Raw genomic sequence first — 22,824 nt, forward strand, 5'->3', positions numbered from 1 at the left:
TGCAGCCAGAATACTCCTTAGAAGCAAGAATGGCCAGACTTCGTCTCACCTGTTTTGGTCATGTTGTCAGAAGGGACCATTCCCTGGAGAAGGATGTCATGCTTGGTAGGGTGGAGGGTCGATGAAAGAGGGAGAGGCCTTCAGGGAAATGGATTGATACAGTGGCTGCGATGATGCGCTCCAGTATAGCAGGGATTGTGGGGCTGGCGCGGGATCGGGCAGTGTTTCGTTCCGCTGTGCATGGGGTCGCTATGAATCGGAAACGACTCGACGGCACTTAACAACAACAACAACATACATATATATGTTGATATATGTATATATATATATATGAAGGCCCTCTGGTGGCATAGTGAATAAGGCATTTGGCTGCTAACCAGAAGGTGAGTGGTTCAAACCACCAGCCGCTCTGTGGGAAGAAGAGAAGAAGAAGGGATGATCTACTTCTGTACAGATTTATAGCCTAAGAAACCCAGTGGGGGTTGTTATGAGTCAGAATCAACTCAATGGGAGTGAGTTGGATTTTGGTTTTATATGTGATAAGTTTTTCCTTTCTTGCTGCTTTAGCAATTTTATTTTTGCCTTTGGCTTTTGACAGCATGATTATGATGTGTCTAGATGTGAATTTGTTTTAGTGTCACACTAATCGAAGTTTGTTGAGCTTCTTGAATTTGCACATTAATATTTTTTTATAATATTTGGGGAGTTTTTTTGCCACTATTTCTTCAACTAATCTTTCTACCCCATTTTCTCTCTCCTTACCTTTGAGCCTCCCTTAATATGTATGAAAAGAAAGAAATTATTTGTTATGTTTAAAGCTGATAAGTACTATGAAAAAATATATGTTGTTGTTGTTATGTGCCATCAAGTCGGACTCGACTCACAGTGACTTCTCCTTGGGTTTCTGAGGCAGTATCACTACGAAAGTAGATTGCCCCATCTTCCTTCCAAGAAGTGGCAGATGGGTTTGAACCGCCAGCCTTCTGGTTAGCAGTCAAGTGCCTTTAGCCACTATGCTACCAGAGCTCCCATGAGAAAATGTATAGAGCATGGTAATTGTGTGAAGAGGGCAGATGTTTGTGTTCGTTCTGTCAGAAATTTAAATAGAGTGATCAAGTTAGACCTCATTGAAAAAGTGATTTAAAAAAAAAGCACCTGTGGTTTTGCTGAAGTTTAGAGAGTAAATTAGGTTTCCATTCAACAGATTTTACACATTTTGTTTTGTTTTTTTAATTGAATCCATTCAAATACAACACTCTTTCTGCTTCCTTTCTGGGTTTCTTGTGTCCATTAACTTTATTTGTCCTTCTTTCTTGCCCCCTCCTGCCTTCTGATCTTTGTTTTTGGGCAAATACTATCATTTTAGTCTCATATGTTTAATGGTTCTGAAGAATACATTCCTTATAACTGTTATTGTTCACTTTGTAGGCCCCTCTGTTTGGCTACAAGGTGATCCTTGTGGGTGGGTTCAGTTCCAAATGAAGAGTGTCTAAGGGCCACAGTATTCAGAGTTCCACCAGTCTCTATCAGACCAGTAAGTCTGATATTTTTTATGATTTTGAATTTTGTTCTACATTTTTCTTCTCTTCTGTCCAGAACTTTCTGTGATCCTGATAAGAGAGGCAGATAGTGATAGCTGGGCAACATCTAATTCTTCTGGTGTCTGGGCAGTGGAAACTGGTTCACATGGTCCATTAGTCATTTGGACTAATTGTTTCCTTGAGTCTTTGAATTTCTTAACACTAATTTCCTCCAGATGGGGAGAGACTGACAATAGTTGAATCTTAGACAGCCATTTGTTAGCTTTTAGTTTTAAGACTCTAGTCACTACTCACCACAAAGCAAAGCCTTTTGTCAAAGTTCAGTTTCCATAGGTTCATGGATTTTCTTCTGAGTTTTCAATTCTATTTCATTGGTCTTTGTATTTTTCATTACATCAATGCCAGGCTATTTTGACTACTGTGGATGTGTGGTAAGTTTTGAAATTGGGGAGAGGTAGGCCTTCTGCTTTGTGCTTCTTGATCAATAGTACCTTGCTTATCTGGGGTCCCTTTCCTTTCCATATAAAGTTGGTGATTAGTTTTCCAATCTCTTAAAAGAATATTTATGGAACATGGGTTAGAATTCCATTATATCTATAGATTGCTTTGTGTTGTACTGATATTTTCACAATGTTAAATCTTCCTGTCTGTGAGCATGGTATGTTCTTCTATTTATGTATGTCTCTTTTGCAGTAGTGCTTTGTAATTTTCTTTGTATAAGTAATTTATATCCCTGGTTAGGTTTATTATGAAGCGCTTTATCTTTTTGGTAGCCATCATAAGTTGTATTGTTTTCCTTATTTCCTTTGCAGAATTCTCTGTGTGGATGTAGTGGAATCCAAATGATTTTTTATGTGGATATTTTACCCTGCCACTTTGCTTTGTCTTTCTCTTATTTCTAGCATATTTCTTGCTGAGTCTTTGGCCTTCTGTGTATAGGAATATATCATCTGCAAATAGGGATAGTTATACTACTTCCTTACCAACTTGTATGCATTTATTTCCCTTTCTTATTTCTCTAAGCCTTTCAATGCAATGCTGAATAGGAGTAGTGACAGTGAGCATCCTTGTCTGGGTCACATTTACACTGGGTATTCTTTCACTTTCTTTCTTATGTGAATAATGTTTTTTATAGCTTAGTTTGCTGAAAGTTTTATCAGGAATGTTGTATTAGTCAAATGTCTTTTCTACTTCGATTTATAGTATCATCTTTTTTTTTCTTGGCTTCATTTACATAATGGATTATGTTAGTTGTTTTTCTAATGGAGAATCATCCTTGCACTTGGTATGAATCCATATTGGTCATGATGTATTGTTTTTTTGAGATGATGTTGGATTATATTTGCTAAGATTGTGTTAAGAATTTTGACATCTAAATTAATGAAGGGCATTGTTCCGTAATGTTACTTTTTAGTGATGCCCTTGTCACACTTTGGTATAAAGGTAATGCTGGCTGCATAAAATGAATTTAAGTATTTTCTCTTTTTTATGTTCCAGAAGAGTATGAGTGGAATTGGTGTCAGTGCTTCTCTGAATATTAGGTAGAATTCTCCAGTGTCTGAGCTAGGATTTTTTTTGTTGTTGTTGTTGGAAGTTTTTCTTTATGACTCATTAAATTTCTTCTTTTTTTATGAGCCATTAAAATTTTCAACTTCAGTTTGTAATAGTTTATGTAAGTAGTGTGTTTCTAGAAATGTATCTATTTCTTCTAGGACTTCATATTTGTTGGAGTACGGGTCTTTGTATTGTTTTTGGTAGGTGTCCTCAAGGTGGGTCCAACTCATAGCAACCCTATGTACAATTGAACAAAACAATGCCCAGTCCTGTGCCACAATCACAATCTTTGCTATATCTGAGCCCATTGTTGCAGCCACTGTGTCAATCCATCTCATTGAGCATCTTCCCCTTCTATGTTCACCCTCCACTTTACCAAGCATGATATCCTTCTCCAGGTAATGGTCCCTTCTGACAACATGAACAAAGTAGATCAGATGAAGTCTGGCCATTCTCGCTTCCAAGGAGCATTCCAGCTGCACTTCTTCCAAGACAGATTTGTTCTTTTGGCTGTCCATGGTACTTTCAGTATTCTTCGCCAACACCACAACTTGAAAGGATCAACTCTTCTTCAGTCTTCCTTATTCATTGACCAGCTTTCCCAGGCCTATGAGGCTATCAAAAATACATGGCTTGTGTTAGGCACAACTTAGTCTTCAAAGAGATATCTTTGCTCTTCAGCACTTTGAAAGAGGTCTTTTGCAGCAGATTTGCCCAGTGCAATTTGACATCTGATTTCTTGACTACTGCTTCCATAGGACTTAATTGTGGATCCAAATAAGATGAAATCTTTGACAACTCCAATCTTTTTCCATTTATCATGATGCTACTTATCAGTCCAGTTGTATTTTTTTTTTATGTTGAGTTGTAATTCGTGCTGCAAACTATAGTCTATAATCTTCACCAGTAAGTTATTCAAGTCATCCTCATTTTCAGCAAGCAAGGTTGAGTTATCTGCATATCACAGGTTGTTAATAGTCTTCCTCCAATCCTAATGCTACATTATTCTTCGCATAGTCTTTGTTGTTGTTGTTGTTGTTATGTGCCATCGAGTCAGCCCCAACTCATAGCAACCCCTCCTTGGGTTTCCGAGGCAGTATCACTATGGAAATAGGATTGCCCAACCTTCCTTCCGAGGAGTGGCTGGTGGGTTTGAACCACCAGCCGTCTGCTTAGCAGGCAAGTGACTTAGCCACTATGCTACCAGAGCTCCCTCGTATAGTCTAGCTTCTCAGATTATTTGTTCAGCATACACATTGAATAAGTATGGTGAAACAATGTATACACTTCTTGATTTTAAACCATGCAGTATCTCTTTTTTCAATGCAAACAACTGCCTCCTGGTCTATGTATAGGTTCTTCATAAGCACAGGTGTTCTGGAATCCCTATTCTTCTCAATGTTATCCACAATTTTTTTATGATCCACACAGACAAATGCTTTTGCATAGTCAATTAAATACAAGTGAACATCTTTCTGGCATTCTCTCCTTTCAGCCAAGATCCATTTGACATTAGCAATGATATCCCTTCTTCCATGTCCTCTTCCAGCTTGCATTTGTGAAAATTCCCTATCAATGCACCATTGTAACCATTTTGGGATTATCTTTAGCGAACTTTAATTGTGTACAATATTAATGATATTGTTAGATAATTTCCACAGTCTATTGGATCACCTTTCTTTGGAATGGGTACAAATATGAATCTCTTCCAGTCAGTTGGCCAGGTAGCTGTCTTTCAAATTTCTTGGCATAGACAAGTAAGTGCCACCAGCGCAGCATCCATTTGTTTAAACATCTCCACGGGCATTCAATTCCTGGAGGTTGTTTTTTGACAATTCCTACAGTGCAACTTCAACTTCAGTACACCATTGGTTATATGAGTAATATGAGTCCCTTCTGACATTCATTTTCATCTTTTCTTCCTTTCCTATCTTTTTAATGGCCATCTGCTTTCTTCATGGATGATGTTCTTGATCATATGCTACTTCTGTAAATAAATGAATGTCAACCATTTTGTACAGTGACTCTGTGTATACCTTCCACCTTCTTTTGATGCTTCCCACATCATTCAATATTTTGTCCATAGAATCTTCAATAGTGCAGCTAGAAGCTTGAATTTCCTCTTTAGTTCTTTCACCTTGAGGAATGCTGAGTGTCTTATGGAGTTTTCTAACTCCATGTCTTTGAAAATGTCATTACAATAACTGACATTGTCTTCTCAAGCTGCTCTTTGAAACCATCTTTTCAGCTCTTTTATCTTGTCATTTCTTCCATTTGCTTTAGCTATTCTCCATTCAAAAGCAAGTTTTAGAGTGTCTTCTGCATCAAATCTATTCTTTAGATGATCTCTAAATTCAGGCGTAATATACTCGAGGTCATATTTTGGCTCTTGTAGACTTATTTTAATTGTCTTCAGCTTCAACTTGAAACTTCACATGAGCAATTTATGCTTTGTTCCATAGTCAGCTCCTGATCTTGTTTTGGCTGAAGATATTGAGCTATTCCATTGTCTCTTTCCACAGATGTAGTCAGATTCATTTGTATTTCATCTAGAGAGGTCCACCTATATAGCCATCATTTATGTTGTTGAAAAATAGTATTTGCTAATGAATAAGCTGTTGGTCTTACAAAATTCTGTTATGCAGTCTCTTGCATCATTACTGATGCCATATTTTCCAACTACTGGTGATTCTTCTGTTTCCAACTTCTACATTCCAATCACCAGTAATAATCAACTCATCTTGATTTTATGTTTGGTTAATTTCAGACTGCAGAAGTTGGTCAAAATCTTCAGTCCTCATTTTTGGCTTTAGTGGTTGGTGTGTAAATTTGAATAATATTAGTGTTAACTGTTCTTCCTTGTAGTTGTATAGATACTGTCCTATCACTGACAGCATTGTACTTCAGGATAAGTCTTAGAACACTCTTTGTGATGATGAATGGTATGCCATTCTTCTTCCATTTGTCATCCTATCATAGTAGACCATATGAATGTCTGATTCAAAATGGCCGTAACCAGTCCATTTCAGCTCACTAATGCCCAGGATATTAATCTCTATGTTTTCCATTTCATATTTGACAACTTCCAGTTTTCCTACATTCATACTTCCTATATTCCATATTCGGATCATTAACGGACGCTGCAGCTGTTTCTGTCCATTTTGAGTTGTGCCCCATAAGCAAATGGAGGTCCTGACAGCTTTATTCCATCCATGTCTTTAAGGATGACTCATCTTTGAGAAGGCAACTCTTCCCCAGTCGTATGTTGAATGCCATCTGACCTGAGAGATTTATCTCCCAGCACTGTGTTTCAGGGCTATTCATAAAGTTTTCCAATAATATATCAGACAGTGTTTCACTGCTATTAATAAAGTTTTCACTGGCCAATTCTTTGAGAATGGAGCCCCCTCCCTTCTTCACAGTCTGTTAGTGTGGGAACTCCACTAAAACCTGTCCAACACGATGACCCTGCTGGTATTTGAAATACCAGTGGCATAGCCTCCAGTCTCATAGAAACACAGAAGCCACCACTATATAACAACTGACAAACTAGTGGTAGACAGGTCTTCAAGGTATTCATAGTATCCTTTATGTTTCAGTTGCTTTTTTTGTGATATCACCCATTTCCTTTCTTATTTGTGTTATTATCGTCTTCTCTTTTTTTTCCCTCTGTTAAAATTGCCTGTGATTTGTAAATTTTATTAATTTTTTTGAAGAACCACCTTCTAGTTTTATTTATTCTTTCTATTGTTTTTCTGGTTTCTCATTCATTTGTTTCTGCTAGAATTTTTATTATTTCATTTCATCTCATGGCTGTGAGTTTTTTGTGCTGTTGTTTTCTAATTGTTGGAGGTTGTGAGTTAAGGTGTTCATTTTGGTTCTTTGTTCTTTTTGGATGTGTTTATTCATTGCTATAAAGAGGCCTCTGAGTACTGCTTTTGCTGTGTTCCCAAGGTTTTGGTACATTGTGTTTTTTATTCTCATTTGGTGGTAGGAACTTTTTAATTCACATTTTATTTCTTCTATTACCCAGTAGTTTCAAGCAGGGTGTTATTCAATTTCCAGGCTTTTTTTTTTTTTTTTCCTTTTATTGATATTTATTTTTAGAGAATTGTGAGCTGAGAAGATGTTTTTTATTATTTTGCTGTTTTTAAATTTATCGAGGTTTGCATTGTGGCCTAACATATGGTCTATTCTGGAGAATGATCCTTGTGCACTGGAAAAGAATTTGTATTGTATTTTTGTTGGGTGGAGTGTTCTGTATAAGTATGAGGTCAAGCTGATTGATTGTTTTGTTTAGATCTTATCTACCTTTGTTGAGTTTCTTTCTAATTATTCTGTCCTTCATTGATAGTGGTGTGTTAAAGTCTCCTACTATTGTTGTGAAGTTGTCAATTTCTCTTTTAAATTCTCCTAATGTTTGATTTATGTAGTTTGAAATTTTTCATTAGGAATAGACATTATAGTTATGACTCATTGTCAAATTGACACTTTAATCATTATATAATGCCCTTACTTGTTCTTCCTGCTGGTTTTTGCTTTAAAGTCTATTTTTATCAGAAATTAATATTGCCTCTCCTTCTCTCTTTTGGTTACTGTTTACTTAGGTATAGATTTTTTTTCCTTGATTCATTGATTTTTTTAGCTTATTCTAATTTTTGTGTCTAAAGTGAGTTTCTTGTTGACAGCTTCTTATTTTCTTATTCACTCCAGCACTCTGTTACTCTTAACAGTGCATTTAATACATTTACATTCAGTGTAATTATTGATAGGTATGGATTTACTTTGATTTTCATTAATAAGTGCTCCAAGTCCTCTTCACTTTAGCAAACAAGGTTGTGTTGCCCACATATTGCAGGTTGTTAATCTTTCTTCCTCCAGACTGAAGCTGAAGATTTCATTTTACTTGGTTCCACAATCAACACCTATGGAAACAGCAATCAAGAAATCGAACAGTGTATTGCATTGGACAAATCTGCTACAAAAGACCTAAAGTTTTAAAGAACAAAGATGTCACTTTGAAGACTAAAGTGCACCTGATCGCAGCCACGTTATTTTCAATCACCTCATATGTATGTGAAAACTGAACAATTAATAAAGAAGACCAAAGAAAAATTGATGCATTTGAGTTGTAGTGTTGGTGGAGAATATGGAAAATACCAAGAACAGCCAGAAGAGTTAACAAATCTATCTTGATAGAAGTGCTGCTGGAATGCTCCTTAGAAGTGAAAATGGCCAGACTTCATCTCATGTACTTTGGTCATGTTGTCAGAAGGGACCAGTCCCTGGAGAAGTATCATGCTTGGTAAAGTAGAGAATTATTAAAAAAAAAAAAAAAGAGGAAGACCCTTAGAGATGGATTGACTCAGAGTCTGCAACAATGGGCTCAATCATAGCAACAATTGTAAGGATGGCAGTGTTTAGTTCTGTTGTACATAGGGTCACTATGAGTAGAAACCAATGTGACAGTATCTAACAACGAAAGCAATAACATAAATGTACTGTGATTCTATTGTGTTTGTGTGTGTGTGTGTGTGTGTGTGGTAATGATGATTTCTTAATACTGTATGTTTTTCTATGCTGAGTTCATTTTATTTTCAGATTTTCATTTCATTTACTTCTTTGCTGTTGATTTTGTGTTTACTGACTCCTTATGATTATCTTCTTTTTTAATTTTGTTAGAAAATTTATTAAAATTCTTTGTGGTTATCTCCAATTTATTTGTACATTCTTAAGTATAAGACAGTCTGTTCTGTCTTAATATCATTTTGACTTCCTCTTCATTTGAAAATTCTTCAATTATATAATTTATTTCTTCTTTATTCTTTATAGTTGTTGTTGTTTACAGGCTATCATCTCTTGTTACTTATTTTCAGTTTGTTTGTTCATTTTATTTTGAACATTCTTTATATCTTGGTTGGATTCTGGGTGATGTCATGTCTTAATGCCAAATTTTTGTCTGACATTGTTTGTTCCCTGTCTGAAGGATTCCCTTTGGCATTTCTTATAAGGTTGGTGTGATAGTTACAAATTCTTCTCTTAATTCTGTTTATCTGGAAATGTCCTAATGTTTCCCTTGTATTTGAGGGGCAGTTTACTGGATATATAATTCTTGAGTGACAATTTTATGCTGTCAAGGTTTTATGTATGCTATCCCATTGCCTTCTACATTCATGGTTTCTGCCGAAAAATCAGAGTTTAGTTTTACTGGTTCCCCTTTGTAAATGTGTTGTTGTTGCTAGGTGCCATCAAGCTGTCTCCGACTGTTAGTACAGCAGAACGAAACACTGTCCAGTCCTGTGCTAGTCCCACAATCCTTGCTATAGCTGAGCCCATCATTCTAGCCACTGTGTCAATCCATCTTGTTGAGAGTCTTCCTCTTTTTCATTGACCCTTCACTTTACCAAGAGTGATATCTTTCTCCAGGGAATGGTCCCTTCTGACAACTTGACCAAAGGAGATGAGAGGATGTCTGGCCATTCTCACTTCCAAGGAGCATTCCAGCTGCATTTCCAGGATAGATTTGTTAGTTCTTTTAGCAGTCCATGGTACTTTCAGTGTTCTTCACTAAGACCACAATTTAAAAGCATTGACTCTTCTTTGGTCTTCCTTATTCATTGTCCAGCTCTCACATGCATGTGAGGCAATTGAAAATACTGTGGATTGGGTTAGATGCATCTTAATCTTCAAGGAGATATCTTTGCTCTTCAGCACTTGAAAGAAGTCTTTTGCAGCAAATTTGCCCAATGCAATATATCATCTCATGTCTTGACTGCTGCTTCCATTGGTGTTGACTGTAGAACCAAGTAATATGAAGAGTTTGACAAATTCAATCTTTTCTCTATCTATCCTGATTCCACTTATTGGTCCCATTGTGAGGATTTTTGTTTTCATTATATTGAGGTTTAATCCAAACTGCAGATTGTAGTGTTCAGTCTTCATCTATAAGTGCTTCAAGTCATCCTCACTTTCAGCAAGCAAACTTGTGTAATCTGTGTATTGCAGTTTGTTAATGACTCTTCCTCAAATTCTGATGCCATGTTCTTCCTCATATACTCCAGCTTCTCAGATTATTTGTTCAGCATACAGATTGAATAAGTATGGTGAAAGCATATAATGCTGATGCACTCCCTTCCTTATTTTAAACCATGCAGTGTCCCCTTGTTCTATTTGAAAGATAGCCTCCTGATCTATGTACAGGTTCCTCATGAGCACAATTAAGTGTTCTGGAATTCCCATTCTTCTCAATGTTATGCACAATTTGTTATGATCCACACAATTGAATGATTTTCCATAGTCAATAAAACACAAGTAAATATCTTTCTGGTATTCTATGCTTTGAGCCAAGATATATCTGACATCAGCAATGATATCCCTCATTCCATGTCCTCTTCTGAATCCAGCTTGCATTTCTGGAAGTTCTCTATCAGTGTACTGCTGCAACCATTTTTTAATCATCTTCAGAAGATTTTACTTGTGTGTGATATTAATGGTAATGTTCAATAATTTCCACATTCTGTGGAATCACCTTTCTTTGGAATGGGTACAAATATGGACCTTTTCCAGTCAGTTGACCAGGTAGCTGTTGGCCAAATCTCTTGGTGTAGCTGAGTTAGTGCCTCCAGAGTAGCATCTGTTTGTTGAAACATCTCAATGGGTATTCCAGCAATTCCTGGAGCCTTGTTTTTTGTCAGTTCCTTCAGTACATCTTTGACTTCTTCCTTCAATACCAATGTTTCTTGATCATATGCCACCTCGTAAAATGGATGCACATAGACCTTTTTTTTTTTTTTTTTTATATATATATATAGTAACTCTGTGTATTCCTTCCATCTTTTTTATATTTCCTGGATCATTCAACATATTTCCCACAGCATCTTTCAGCATTGCAACTCAAGGCTTAAATTTTTTCTTCATTTATTTCAGCTTGAGAAATGCCAAGCAAGTTCTTCCCTTTTGGTTTTCTAACTTCAGGTCCTTGCACATTTCATGATAATAATTGACTTTGTCTTCTCAAGCTGCTTTTTGAAATCTTCTGTTCAGCTCTTTTACCTTGTTATTTCTTACATTTGCTTTAGCTTTGTAGGTAACATGTTGTTAGTACTATGCTGCTCTCAGAATTCTTTTGTTGCCTTTAATATTAGAAAGTTTCAGTATAATATATCTTGGCAACTTTCTTTAAGGGTCTATTCTGTGTAGCTTCTTGGATATGTATGTTCTTAACTTTCATGATATTAGGAAAGTTTTCTGCCAGCAGATCTTGAAAATTCTCTCCATGAGCTTTTTGGTTTTTTCTTTTCCTTTTTGCCACTTCCATTCTAAAATTTCAATCATATGTAATTTTTTCTTCTTGATAGTATCCCACATAAATCATAGGCTTTCTTCTTTTTCTTCATTCTTTTTTCTCATACAAATTAGTCCCAAGTTATTTGTCCTTTAATTCACTGATCCTGTCTTCTAATGATTCAATTCTACTGTTCTTCCAATGCGTTATGTTTCCAAAATTTTAGTAGTGATTTTCTGGCTTTCTAGTTTCTGTTATTGTATGGTTTAAAATTGATATTTATTTTTTTAATTTTCTCTTCTGCCTTTTTCCCAAATTCCTCTAGGGTATTATTTGTGTTTTCTTTTATCTTTTTTGTGGTTTCTTTGATCTCTTCAAAGACCATGCATATAAATCTTTTGAATTCTTATTAAGTAATTCCATTACTATTTCTTCCTCAGGAAGGTTTTCTGGTTATTTGTTTCTTGTTGCTTTAATTAGACAACATGTTCTGTTTTTCTGTCTAAATTGAAATTTTCTCTTTTCTCCTGCATATTTTAGTGTTATTATATTTATTTGTTGAATATATTTTAGTTTGTTTCTGTGTGTGTGTGTGTGTGTGTGTGTGAGGTGGGTGGGGTGAGTGTGTTACTCTTGTTGCTAACTTGTCAGCACTTGGACACTTATCACCTGTCTCTTGATGACTGGGTAACAGATGAGAGTGAGGGCTCAGATCTGTTTATTGATCATGTAGGGCAGCTGTGGATGAGTTGAGTAGGTGTTATCCAGTGCCTGTCATGTGGTGGGTGTGGCTTAGTAATGGGACAAAGTTGCCACCACCTGCTGGATGAGGCAGGAAGAAAAAAAAAAAGAAGATACAAGGAGAAAAAGAAGATTAAAAAAATAATCATAAAGGAAGAAGGAAAGAAGAAACAAGTATTTTAAAAAGAAAAAGAAGGAAAAAGAGAAAAGAAAACCCTCTCCCCATCTCAGAAAAAAGGTGATGCAGCTGTTGTTGTGTGCCCTTCTAAGGAAATAGACACGTGGAACAGTATCTGTATGTGCCCCTTGTTACCCAGAAAAATAAGTTGGTGCTAGCAACACAAGAAAATGTATGCCCCCAGTCATGGAAACTGGAGAGGCATGGTGTGCAACCCATGATAGTGTGCCCAAGTAATCATATGGGCAGCAGGTATGCAGTATATGGTCACAGGAGCATGTCAGAGTCCTCTAGGGGCACAGGGCAGCAGCTGTGTGTGTGTGTGTGTGTGTGTGTGTGTGTGTGTAAGGTGGAAGTTTGTAGGACTGAACCTGATGGTGAAGAAGTAGCAAGGGGTCACTGGCCTCAAGCTTGGTGAGGACAGTTGGGCCTCATACCTGTTCACTGGTAAGGTGTAGGGGTAGGGCAGAAAAAGCACATTTCTCCTATTGCTGTTCACTGGCTTTGGCTCAGGGCATTCCTAATTGAGTGCAGCCAGTTCTCTGGTCCCCACCCTGATTCAAGCAAGGGAAGAAGGCTGCCCAGAGTCCCATGTCTCCAGTTCCTACCTCACAGGCATTCCCTTTTGCACTGGCACCCAACCCAAATGAGTAGGAATCACTAGTGATGAAAGACTTGACCTCTATTTTCTGGCTCACTACTTGCTCTGTGGTTGCTTATATTAGTGGAATTCTCTTCTCTTTACTGAATTTTCATTTCTTAGTTCTAGTTCATGTTCTGCTTACTTTGCTTTTCTCCAGATTTTTTTACACCATGTCTCTATGTTATTGGGGATTCTGTGCAGTTGGCTTCTCTTCACCATGTATGTTGCCTGCTATGTCCCAAAATGGTCACTTTGTGCTGGGCCTCCACTCTATCTCTCTTATTGATCATAGTTTTCAGTTTCTTTTCCAATTGGTGTTTAATCTAATTCGTTATCCTTTCATATTATGTTCAGAGTTTTAGGTTTATCATCTGTATCATTTTCACTTGGTTTCTTGGGTCTTTGTTGTAGAGAGACTGGGCAGTGTGTTTGACCAGAATGTCATCTTCTCTTTACTCAAAAAAAAAAAAAAGACATTTTTTATAAGGAGTTGAAGGAATTAGCCCTACAGATTGTTCCAGTGAAAGAGAAATATTGCAAAGGCTCTGAGGGGAACATATGACTGACCTCTCCAGGATGTGAGAGCTATTAGAGTAGATTGAGTAAAAGCTGTCAAGTCAGCGTATTGATGGTGCTTCTTTGGTTTCTAGGTTTTCTCTTAGTGAAATGAGCTATTGGAAGTTCTTGAACACAGGAGTGATCATATTTACTCTAAATAATAGAGAATAGTTTGTGGAAGGGCTAGAATGTTATCAGGGAGATCTGTATCCATTGCCATCAAGCTTATTCCAACTCATAGTGACCCTTGTAGACTGTTTATGGAAGCAGACTGCCATATCTTTCTCCTATAGAGCAGGTGGTGGGTATGAACAGCTGACTTTCAGTAAGAAGCTAGGTACTTTAACCACTGTACTCCTTTAAGGGAGACCAGGCTATCATATAACCAAAAGAAGAGGTCATGGGACTGAGATCAGAGTAAGAACATATGGGATAAAAATGGATCAGATTCTGCCTAGTAATCCCATTATAGGGTATATATGCTAAAGAAGTGAGAGCCAGGACAAGAACAGATATATTCACATCCATGTTCATCACAGCACTATTTACAGTGGCAAAAAGATGGAAACAATCTATGAGTCCATCAACAGAAGAATGGGTAATCAAACTATGGTACATACACACAATGGAATGCTGTGCAACACTAAAAAATAATGTATAATCTGTAAAACACTGCATAACATGATGAACTTGGAGGACACTATGCTGAGTGAAATAAGTCAATCACAGAAGGACAAATATATTATTAGTTCATTATTGTAAGAAGTCAAGGAAAGGTTTATATATGGAAGGAAACTTTCTTTGTTAAATACTAGGGGTGGGAGGGGAAGGGAAGAAACACTGAAAAAAAAATTCATCGATCCATGTCACTTCAGTTTTGTGTGTTTCACATACATAAATTATATTTCAATAAAATGTATTTTTAAAAAAGGAAGGGTCAGATTCTGGATAAATTATAAGAGTAAAAACAATATGATTCTGCTAAGTTAGTTACAAGTGTAACCCTACGGACAAAAATGTGCCTTTCACAGATGACTTATTCATTAAGCCACAAATGCTTAGCACTGAAAATTATGATATGAATATTCTCATACAGAATTCATTCCCTTTGAACGTATTATTTCTCAGAGAGTGATCCTACATGGAAAAATTAGTAACTTGCACAGCTGAAGTCTAACCCTAAGTGAAAATGACTGCAGCCACTAAAGATCCTGACCTAAAACAGTCAAATAATCAGATCATTATTTTTCTTTATGGTAAGGAAAAAAAAAAGTCTCTACCTCATTTGGACAAGAGTAGTCAAAGGAAAGTGCAGAAAGCATTTATATCCATTGACTATGACAGATACCATTTATGTGGTTGAAATCTTTGATGTTCAAATTATCATTTTTCTACTTTTATGTCATCATAATAAGAGATAAAATAATCCCACCTGTATTTGAAGAGTATAAGTACATTGTAAGAGAGAAATGGTTTCAGCTTGCCAACAGATTAAATAACTAAAGAAGTAAAATGAAACTGACCAAAGTGAAACAGGTTGAATGTCAGATGGAGGTTTTAAACAGTTGGATCTTAAATGGAGTCTCAGGAGAAAGTCGTGTAGCAGGAGTTATTTAAAATTAGACAAGAGCAATTCAGAGCCCACCAGAGGCAGCAGTGTAATGAGGACAGATGATAAGGCTTAATAGGTCCTCTCCAACTCTAATACCTGTGATTTCATAATCTACCAGTCATTCCCCCCACAAGGGGCATTTTTCTCCCAACCTGCTTTTTATGTGTCAGACATCCTACCACTGAAATGGAAGAGAATTAAATGTCTCCTGCTGTTCCTCTTATCCATGCACATTTTTTTTTCTTTGCCTTCACTTTAAATGACAGGAAATTCTAAATGAAGCAGATAAACTTTGAATTAACATTGTTTTAGGGAAGAACATCTAAGGCTCTTAACATTTTATGTCCTTCTGAAGAACTCCTTCCTGGTGGATGGAGCATTATGTCTCCTAAATCTCTGCTCTGTTAATGTTCAGGTACCTTGCAGAAGAATGAATTGGTGGGGATGGTGATATTGATTCAAGGCAGTATCTTGAGGTGCTCAGAAGTAGCCCATTTGTTCCTAACACTCAGGGAAAATGAGGCTAGTTAGTTGCATGTGAAAATTTCAGAAATATAGGAGTCACAGAAGATCTAGACAACCTAAAGAAAGTGTTTCTTTGTTTGTCTTTTCCGGTGAAATTTTCATTGTTTCTTGTGTTTGGGAAGGAAGCAACGTATGAAATATAGAGCCTGGAGTATTATCTGAGTTTGAATCTCAGCTCTGCCATTTATGCAAGTTATCTATCCTCTCTCTGTGTTTTGTTTACCTCATCTGGGAATCTAGGTGGATGATAATAAAAGCAGATTGCATAGACATGTTATGAACATTAAATATATTACTATGGTTAAACAACAACAACTTAGAACAATATCTGGCACTTAGAAAGTACTATATAAGTGTTAGTTATTATAACTATTTTCTTTCCATGCTATATAACTATTCAATAGATACAAATTGTTTCTGGTGCAGTTCTCTGCTGTTTCTAGGGAGAAAAATAATTATATTGCTCAATTTTCAAAACTACGTCAAGTACTTTAGATATCTGCATTCCACTTAGCTTAAAAACTTTTTCTAAGTTTCACTTTAGTGTTTTCAAAGTAATATCTTCTGTATTCCTTTATGCTTTGTTTTCTTATCTTGCCTTTAATGTTGAAGTTTAGAAAATGATAATACTTTTAACATTGCTAGAAACTGACTGAATTTTGCCCATTCTCCAATTGAAAACTTTCAATAATATTTATCTATAGGAGCTCTGGTGGCATAATGGCTAAGGCATTTGAAAGCTAACCAGAAGGCTGGTGGTTCAAACACACCAGCCCCTCCTTGGAAGATAGATTGGGCAATATACTTCTGTAGTGATACTGCCTTGGAAACCCAAGGAGGGGTCGCTGTGAGTCGGATCCAACTTGATAGCAGTGTTTTGTGTTTTTTATTGTTTTAGGCTTAGTTAATTTTGCATGCAGTTCACACTTACAATTCACAAAGCAATTTATATCATCCCATTTTCTTCTTGAGGGGAATATTTGTTATCAGAAAAGTCTGCAATCTCTCCAGGTTCTGTGGTCTCTAAATCACCATCAACCCATACCCTGTTCTTTTGTTTTTAATTGAGGTTCCAAGTAGGAGAAGCTAGGTTTTGGTTCATGGTAAAGTAAGAAGAAATACAGGATAGGAAATTGTAAGAAAAGCCTAGTGACTTAATAAAGGGTTTTACTGTGTACTTAAATTAACTAACTTTATGCAATTTTCTGGGTTTTAAGTTTACTCAGGCTATTTCCACAAGCTATCAAATATATTTTAAGAAAACTGAATATTTTAAAAACATATTTTCAGTTGATCATATAAATTCTCATAAGGTTAGGGAAACCATCTACTTGATCACACTTTTGTGTAGCATTTTAATTTACTTAAAAATGGAAAAGCAAGTCAAATCAGTGTAACGAATATATTGAGCAACATTTAACAAGCCCATTTAATGAGCTAAAAAATGAATAAAATGTCTTTCTTTTTTCTCAAATCTCTACCAAGTGTTTAAAAATTAACATATAAATATAAATAAAATACAGAATGTAACATACTATGTGACTTCAGAGAAGTAGAAAGTGCAACTGTGAATGTGAAAAGAGTGATCAACTGCAACTGGGAGGTTGACCAAGAAAGGCTTTTGAAGGAAATGACAATTTGATTTAAATGACCACAAATATTAGTAAGATTTTAACAGGAACAAATGAAAGGGAAAGTAGAAATCTAAGAAAAGAGGAAAAAAGGTCACACAATTTCTGGGTGTTTGGAGAAATAAAAACAATCTTATTTTGTAAATATGCTGTATAAATAGATATGATGTAAAAACCATATGGCTGGAAAATGATGTGGACCTGAAACATCTGAGTGAATTTTATTTAGTTCATTAGGAAATAAAGAGATATTAGAAGATCTTGAATAAGGGACTAACTAGATAACATTTAAAAAGAAGAAAACAAACCTGGTTGCCATCAAGTCAAGTCCGAATCATGATGACCAAGGTGTTACATAGTAGAACTGCTCTATGAGGTTTTGTGGCTGTAATCTTAATGAAAGCAGATCACCAGGCTATATGCATTTGAACCACTAATCTTTAGGTTAGTATTTGTGGAGTCTTTAGGTTAATATTTGTGGAGAGTGAAATGTTTGCACCACACAGAAATCTATTAGATAACATCAAGGAAATATTATCAAGCAATGGTGCAAGTAGGTGATAAAAATGATCCCTGGAGGGATAGATAACTTGTACTGAGACACACAGAAATAGATAATAGATAACTTGTAGTGAGACACACAGAGAAACAGATAATGCCAATGATAGTCTGACTTAAGTTGCAGCCCCACTGTTGTGATATTACTACTTTTCCACCTATGAAATACTCCAATATGGGAGAACACACTTGGCATTTCTCAAGCTGAAAGTACTGTGGAAAAATTTAGGCCTTGAATTGCAATACTGAAAGATTCTATGGGAAAAATATTGAATGATGTGGGAAATGTCAGAAGAAGATGGAAGGAACACACAGAGTCACCGTGCCAAAAAGAACTGGTCAATGTTCATCCATCTCAGGAGATAACAATGATCAAGAAGGAAGAAGTGAAAGTTGCACTGAAGGAATTGGCAAGGAGTGAGGGTCCCAGGAATTGACAGAATTACTATTGAGATGTTTCAAAAAATGGATGCCCCATTGGAGACACTCAATCATCTATGCCAAGAAATTTGGAAGAGAGCTACCTGGCCAACTGACTGGGAAAGATCCACATCTGTACCCATTTCAGAGAAAGTTATCCCACAGAATGTAGAAATTATCAAGCAAAATAATTAATATCACATGCAAGTAAAATCGCTATGAGTTAGGGCCGACTCAACAGCACATAACAACAACAACAACAGCAAGTAAAATCTTACTGAAGATAATTCCAAAACAGTTGCAGCAGTATATTGACAGAGAACTTCCAGAGGTGCAAACTGGATTCAGAAGAGGACACAGAATGAGAGGTATCATTGCTGCTATCAGATGGATCTTAGCTGAAAACAAAGAATACAAAAATATGTTTATTTGTGTTTTATTGACAATGAAAAAGCATTTGATTGTGTGGATCATAACAAATTATGGGTAACATTGAGAAGAATGGCAATTCCAGAACACTTGATTGTGCTCATCAGGAAACTGTACATAGACCATGAGGCTGTTGTTCAAACAGAACAAGGGTATACTGCATGATTTAAAATGAGGACAGGAGTGTGTCAAGGTTTATCCTTTCACCATACTTATTCAATCTGTATGCTAAGCAAATAATCTGAGAATCTGGACTATATAAAGAACATGGCATCAGGATTGAAGGAAGATTCATTAACAACCTGCAATATGCAGACAACACAACTTTGCTTGCTGAAAGTGAGGATGACTTGAAGCATTTACTGATGAAGATTAAAGACTTCAGTCTGCAGTATGGATTGTGTCTCATCATAAAGAAAACAAAAATCTTCACAACTGGACTAATGAGCAACATCACAATAATTGGAGAAAAGGTTGATGTTGTCAAAGATTTCATATTACTTGGTTCCACAATCAACACCAATGGAAGCAGCAGTCAAGACATCAGATGACGTATTGCATTGGGAAAATCTACTGCAAGATTTCTTTCATGTGCTGAAGAGCAAAGAGGTCTCCTCTAAGACTGAGGTGTGCCTGACCCAAGCTATGATATTTTTAATTGCCTCATATGCATGTGAGAGGTGGACAATGAACAAGGAAGACTGAAGAAGAGTTGATGCTTTTGGGTTGTGATGTTGGCAAAGAAAACTGAAAGTACCATGGCCTGCCAAAAGAACAAGCACATCTGTCCTGGAAGAAGTGCAGCCAGAATGCTCCTTTGAAGTGAGAATGGCCAGACTTTGTCTCACCTACTCTGGTCATGTTGTCAGAAAGGACCATTCCCTGGAGAAGGATATTGTGCTTGGTAAAGTGGAGGGTTGGCAAAGAAGGGGAAGGCTCTTAATGAGATGAATTGAGACAGGGGTTGCAATGATGGGCTCAGCAAGGATTGTGAGGATGACACAAGACTGAGCAGTGTTTCATTCTTTGTACATAGGGTTGCTATGAGTTGGAGCTGACTCAACAGCACCTAACAACAAGTGGAGCCATTTGGATGTATGACTAATTGAGAGCTATTGAAATGGAACAGCAAACTGTAATTGTGTTGCAAAAAAAAAAAAAAAAAAATTCAAGGTAAATATGATGGATAATCTTGAGAAGACTTCCAAGAAAAAAAACAAACTTCACTGCTGTCAAGTTGATTCTGACTCATAGCCACCCCTCCTTGGGCTTCTGAGGCAGAATCTCTAGGGAAGTAGATTGCCCAATCTTCCTTCTGATAAACAAATATAGCTGATACAAATTTATTTTGTCTTTAATGAACCTAGGAGGCAAACATAGAACCAAGAAGTATACAATAACTCCATTTTGACAAAAGGAAGGAAGGGAAGGATAAAGGGAGGAAGAAAGGAAGGAAGCAGGAATTGAAGAAAGGAAGGAAGGGAGGGATGGAGGGAAAGAGAGAGGAAGAAAGTTTCTAACCATGTTGGGGTGGAATAGGCTGTCTTGGAATGCAATGATTCCTGTAGTATCTGAGATGGGTTAAACGGTGGTCATGTGATAGCTGGAATAGGGAATCCTATGGAGCAGTTCTACTCTGTCCCATAGGGTTGCTATGAGTTGGAATCAACATGATGGCAGTGGGTTTGGTTTGGGGTTTGATAAAATTTAAGTACAATGGAATGGTTAGAATAAGTAAATTTTATGAAAAGTATATGTATGTTGTTGTTTTTATGTGCTGTTGAGTTGGACCCGACTCATAGTGACCCCTCCTTGGGTTTCTGAGGCAGTGTCACTATGGAAGTAGATTGCCTCATCTTCCTTCTGAGGAGTGGCTGGTGGGTTTGAACTGCCAGCCTTCTGGTTAGCAGTCAAGTGCATTAGGCACTACACTACCAGAGCTCCCAAGTATATGTATATACTTTAATATTCATAATTTACTTTATCTTCTAATTCATTTCTTTAACTACTTGGCAGAAAACACATAAGAAATTAATGTAATACATTATTTTGCTATAAAATATAGAATACAATTCTATCTGATATTTAATATATTTTAAAAATTTATTTATATATAATTCGTAAGATGATATAAGCCAAAAACCAAACTCACTGTCAGCAAGTCAATTCCCACTCATAGTGACCCCCATTGGGTTTCTGAGGTGGGGATGTGGATTGCCTAATCTTCCTTCTGTGCAGTGGCTGGAGAGTTTGAATCACCAACCTTCTGGTTAGCATTAGGCAAATGCATTAGGCACTATGCCACCAGAGCTCTTTTCCTTAATAATTATAATTAATTATCTTTTTCCCGAACACTGACACTAAACATAAGCTATTATGATACTCTAATCAGAATTGAAATTGCCAAAAATATTATTGCTTAATGAGTGAAACAACAGAGCAAAATATTTCAAATCATAACCAATTGACTATGAACATAACCAAATGTAAATTGGAGCATAACTTGTGTATATGTTATATAATTGCAGCTAAACAGGTATATTTCTAAATGACTACTGCATTAAGTGGTATTTTACTTATTTCTTCCCTAACTATGTCCTAAAAAAAAGGAAAGAAAAAGAAACTCACTGTCATCAATTGATTCCCACTCATAACGACTCCTTTGTGTTTCTGAGATGGTAAATCTTTATGGAAGTAGATTGCCCAGTCTTCCTTCTGCAGAGTGGCTGTTGAGTCGAACCTCCAACCTTCTAGTTAGCAGTCAAATGTTTTAACTATGTCCTAAGCAACTAAAATTAAGGTCAACTTAAAAGGGATTTAAAGTTGAATATTTAGAGAATAGATTCAGAATATTTCCTCTCTCTTTCTGTAATTTTCTATTTCATTGGATTGGATAATTGACCACTGACTATATAGCTAAAATTGGTACTCATGAAATATCATAGTATTATGTTAAACACAAGTAATGTGTTAAAAATATAAAACGTTAAACATACGTTCTTTTGTATTTTTACAACATGCCATCTAAATCAAATGAAAGTATATGAATTGCATTCAAGACATTTGGCCATGATTTCCATCTTGATAAAATACTCATTTATTCTGATTCATTTTTGACTCACTGATCTGAGCATATATTATTATATCTCTAGGCAGTTCTGATAGGATTTCTTTTCTTCAGGTTTGTTCTTCTTCAATGTTTTATAAATGAATGAGTTTGAATTTTATTTGCAATATTGCCTATAAATTTTTTGTTAGAAAGGAAAAGAGAGAAGATATTTGGGTTCAAATAAACAGTAAAATGCAAAATATCATAAAAATTTACATTCCAATCAAACTGGGTTTACCCAATATTTCATTTGTATATGAAAAGATATCATATTTCCTTATAATGTTTCCTACTTCCTATCATAATGTATGACTGCAAACTAAGAATAAAAAAATTCCTCATAAAAGTTCAAGACTGTTCTCACCCCAACAACTCTTCTCACACTTCAAATAACTCAAATCATTGCTTGGAATAATGAATTCCAAATGAGAAAGCACTTTATTCAGAGGCCTCAGCTGTTTAGAAAGCTTTTATGTGAATTAGTATGCTTTCTGCTCTTCTGCTATCTGATTAGTTATCATTCAAAGGAATAAGGGATATGAAACCATATAAAATCAGGTAACTTCATACATAGAGAATTACAGTGTATTCAGTGGAATATAAAACTGTAGGTCTTTGAAACCTTTAACTGCACTTTCAAATTTCTATTTAAGTACTGTGTATATCATTAGTTATTCCACCAGCATACCTAAATATCCTTCCATACAGATCCTTACATATAAATATGTGAATTAATCAAAGTATCCAGTAAACTGTAATTAAAGTAGTATTGGACACGATAATATAATGAAACAATCATGTAGACTCATAATAAGTCAGAGCTAGAAATACCATTAATGATACTCTAGGTCAAGGTCCTGGTTTTCTAAATTGGAAAGTTCATGGTGTGAAGTGATTTTCACATATAACAATTTGTATGGCAGACCTAATGCCTTCTGGCCATGTGTCTAGTGTCTTTGCACTATATCTATTGATAATCTCCTTATATTTTCACCTTGAAGTTTTCTTTTTTCTGATTGTCAAAGATATATTTCAGTAAGT

The 22,824-nt window shown here is 36.1% G+C and overlaps 1 protein-coding gene across 1 annotated transcript in view; it reads left to right on the top strand.

The window, feature by feature from the left end:
* Positions 1 to 22,824, top strand: part of TMPRSS15 (transmembrane serine protease 15) — a 288,131-nt gene that overhangs the window by 132,144 nt on the left and 133,163 nt on the right. The window lies entirely within an intron of this gene.

The sequence above is a fragment of the Orycteropus afer genome, unplaced genomic scaffold (assembly GCF_000298275.1).
Source record: "Orycteropus afer afer isolate SDZICR_OR568_19922 unplaced genomic scaffold, OryAfe1.0 scaffold00022, whole genome shotgun sequence".
In the NCBI taxonomy this organism is placed as follows: Eukaryota; Metazoa; Chordata; class Mammalia; order Tubulidentata; family Orycteropodidae; genus Orycteropus; species Orycteropus afer.